The 3,725-nt window shown below is 41.7% G+C and overlaps 1 pseudogene; it reads left to right on the plus strand.

Annotated features, from left to right (window-relative positions):
- Positions 1-342: 342 nt before the first annotated feature.
- LOC114621671 lies at positions 343-2,187 on the plus strand (annotated as a pseudogene).
- The last annotated feature ends 1,538 nt before the right edge of the window (positions 2,188-3,725 follow it).

Raw genomic sequence — 3,725 nt, forward strand, 5'->3', positions numbered from 1 at the left:
CAGTGTCTAGGAAAAAGTAAATATAAGTCTGCATTAATTTTGTTCTGTGTGAAGAGGCTTGTTGGCTACTGATTTGGCCTCTGTGGAAAGCAGTATGCATGGTCACCAGTTATGAGTAACATGGGCAGCTAGGCCAAGAAATAGTCTTTTCTTGTCTCTGTCTTTCTGTTTCTCTGTCTCCATCTTTCTACCTCTCTGACTCTCTGTACCACCTGGTCTCTTTCTCTGTGTACATGTACATTTCGGGGGTGGGGCACATGTGTACTAAATGGAAAATGAAAAAGTGATATTTAAAAGGAGTAAGTATTATTGACCTCATGTGTTCGCCATACCTCTCCCAACATGGCAGCCTCAGCAAAAACAAAGAGTAAGAAAAGGAAAAGCCATCTCCCTAACAAATTTTCTAGCTAAGGATGGGGGAACTGGTAGAAGAACCACCTATGTCCCTAAACCAGTTAACTGAGCTGATACACAGACATCTGAAAGGAGATGTGTTAACAACTTGATATAGTAAGGATGATGATGTGTACAGAGAACCTCCAATTGATTGTTCCATATGTTCCACTGCTTCATGGGCTGCTCGGGAACCCAGTACAACCGGAGCCATCTTCCCAAGTCTCCTCCCTATACTGCTTTCCTAGGGAATCTGCCCTATGATGTGACAGAAGACTCCATTAAGGAATTCTCTAGAGAATTAATTATCAGCGCAGTAGGCTTATCACATCAACCCAGCAATTCAGACTTGTTGAAAGGTTTTGGCTATGCAGAATGTAAGGACCTGGATTCTCTGCTCAGCGCTCTGAGTATCAGTGAAGAGTCTCCAGGTAACAGGAGAATTCTAGTGGATGTGTCTGATCAAGGATAGGATAAAGACAGGGATGTCTGTTCTTTTGGTGGAGATAAAAAACGGAAATTCAGACAAAACAGACACAGCCTGGAAGACCCGTCTTGCCACAGACAGGTTTGACGATAACCCACTTAGAAGAGGCAATGAGAGCTTTGGAGACAAGTAGTGAGATCTCTAAGATTCAGACTGGTATAGAGCTGGGCATAGAAACTGCTATCAGGACGGCCTACACAGAAACATGGACCTCTATGGGGGCCAGGATTGCTATGATGACCGAAGCAGCAGAGACTGTGACCCAGACTATGTACGACTCCAGGATAAGCAGTAGTGGAAGAGCATTTGGAAGTGGGTGCTGGAGGGATGATGACTACAGAGGAAGTAGGGGACCACTATGAAGACCGATATGACAGGAGGGGTGGTCCATCATAGAACTCCAGAGATGATTACACTTGGATGATTATAGGTGTGATGACAGGGCCTCCCCTTAGCCCCCCCCCCAGACCTAAACTAAATCTAAAGCCTCGAAGTACTCCTAAAGGTGATTCTTCTGCAGACACCTCCCAGTCCAGCTGAGTGGCTTCTATCTTGATGGGTGGTGTGTGTGGAGGGGGCGAAGTCTGCTGTCACAGTTGGTAGAGAAAAAGAAGTAGAGGAGCAGCTACAGAAAGAGGAGAAGCTGCAGAGTCATCCGGATGAGCCAAACCTAGACCGCCAGTTCCCTGGAGAGACACCAAAATTGGCAAAGTGAAGAAACTCAGGAAGAGAACTGTCAAGGACAGGAAGTGAGTCATCACAGACTGGGACCTTGGCCACATCTGGCAGAAATAAGTCACACTGGAATACAAGAGAGTGAGAAGTCTCTAGAAAATGAAACCCTCAATAAGAAGACTATCCAACCTTTACGCCTCCTCCTAAACCTGACCAATCTCTAAAGATAATGTCAGCCCCTCCACCAAAGGAGAACGCATGGGTGAAGCTCAGCTCTAACCCTCCTGCTGGATCTCAGAACTCAGACACAGAGCAGCAGTCCCCTACAAGTGGTGGAGGGAAATTAGCTCCAGCTCAGCCATCTGAGGAAAGATCAGCAAGGAAAGACGAAAATAAAGTAAATGGGGTGAGTGTCACAAAAGGCTAAACTGGAAACTCTACCCATGGTCCTAGGGATGAAGGAAACAGAGTTGGATAGGAACAACAGCAAATAAGATCAAGACTCCAGATCTGCTCCTGAGCCAAAGAAATCTGAGAAGCATATAGCCTCCAAGTTCACTTCTGCAAGCAAGTATGTTGTTCTGTCTGTGGACGCTGAGGATGAGAAAGAGGGAGACGACGGTACTGAGTAGACCTTCATACCCTGCGGTTTCTCCTAGTCTCCATCAGGGAACAGTCAAGAGCAGATCAAACCTTTATCCAAACAAGACAAAATAAACTCACCATCTCCTGAGGACCTTTCTAAATTTTTTTTTAATGAAATGAAATTCTTTTCCATGCTGCTTCAGCCTTTTAAAGTATTGAAGTAACCGGAAAATCACTGTTGTAGCCTGAGATATGGCTACCACATTGGGAAAGTAGAGTGTCAGATGATACCAAGCAGTTAGCTGTGTGAATAATGCCTAGGGCTTCATTCAGCAGAAATGCAGTGACAGAGAGGCAGTCACATCAGTTAGGCAGTAGAGAAAGGTGCAAGGGCGAAGTGAGATTTCTACTTTCTAATTCTTTTCTTAAGGTAGCACCTGTGAATTCCCAAACATTACTTGAATAAACTTCCCATCCTTAGAAGGGTAGATCTAGTATAGTCTCAAACTTTCTCCTGGAGGCTGCCAGCCCCTCTACTTTAGTTCTGACTTAAATGGGGCCAGCCTAAGGAAAATTGTTTTATTTTTTCACCACCTTCTGAAGGGGGTAGTTGAGAATGAAGTCTACAGGCCACTAACAAGTAATACCACTTGGAAACAAAAATGAATGGGAAATTCAATCTTGGTTTCATAAACTTTGGGGAGGTGGCTTATTGTATTTTCTACCAGGTAGTAAGGGAAATGGTGTGACTTCCAGTAAACACATGAATAGAATGGTCACTTTTGGATGAGGAAGCAATTACCAGTAGTGGGAATTCTAGACAGATGTTTTTTCCCATTACCCTACTTTGCTCCTCTGTTAAAATAAAAACAGTGGTTGACTTATGGCCTACTCCCAAATACTTGTAAAATTTCTAAAAAATATCTTCTATGAAAATGATTTGTAATATGTAGATTTTACTTGGGAGATGTCTTGAGATGTAAAATCCCTTTCTTTGGGTTGAGGATTTTTTGGATTTCTCCAAATAAATCCAGTCTTTAAAGTTGAAAGAAATATTATTGACCTCTATCTAGTAATGTATCCATAGAATAGCATATTGTAAGTATTAGAACTATATACCAAAGAACACTGTCAAGTAATGGAATGTTTTTTGAAGACTTTGAAATTGAACCAATGAAAGATAACTATCTTAGTCACTGTTCTAATGCTTGGAAGAAATACCATGAGCAAGCAATATTTATAAAGTAAAGCATTTAATTTGGGACTTGCTTATAGTTTCAGAGATTTGATTTATAATCATTATGATAGGTTGCATGGCATGATGCAGAAATGTGCTATAACTTTAACTGATACTTATACCCTGAGAGAAAGAGGCTAGGCTTTAGAAACTTCCAATCCAACCCTCACTGAGATACTTCTTCAATCAAGACCACATAAGGATATACATCCTAATTCTGTTATTCCTTTTAAATAATGTTACTCCTTAGTGACTAAGCATTGAAATATATGAAGCTATGAGGGGCATTGTTTTTTTATTCCTTTATTTTATTTAATCGTCTTTTTTTAACACTCCAGATTTTATTCC

Source organism: Grammomys surdaster, unplaced genomic scaffold, assembly GCF_004785775.1.
Source record: "Grammomys surdaster isolate TR1022 unplaced genomic scaffold, NIH_TR_1.0 63, whole genome shotgun sequence".
Lineage (NCBI taxonomy): Eukaryota > Metazoa > Chordata > Mammalia > Rodentia > Muridae > Grammomys > Grammomys surdaster.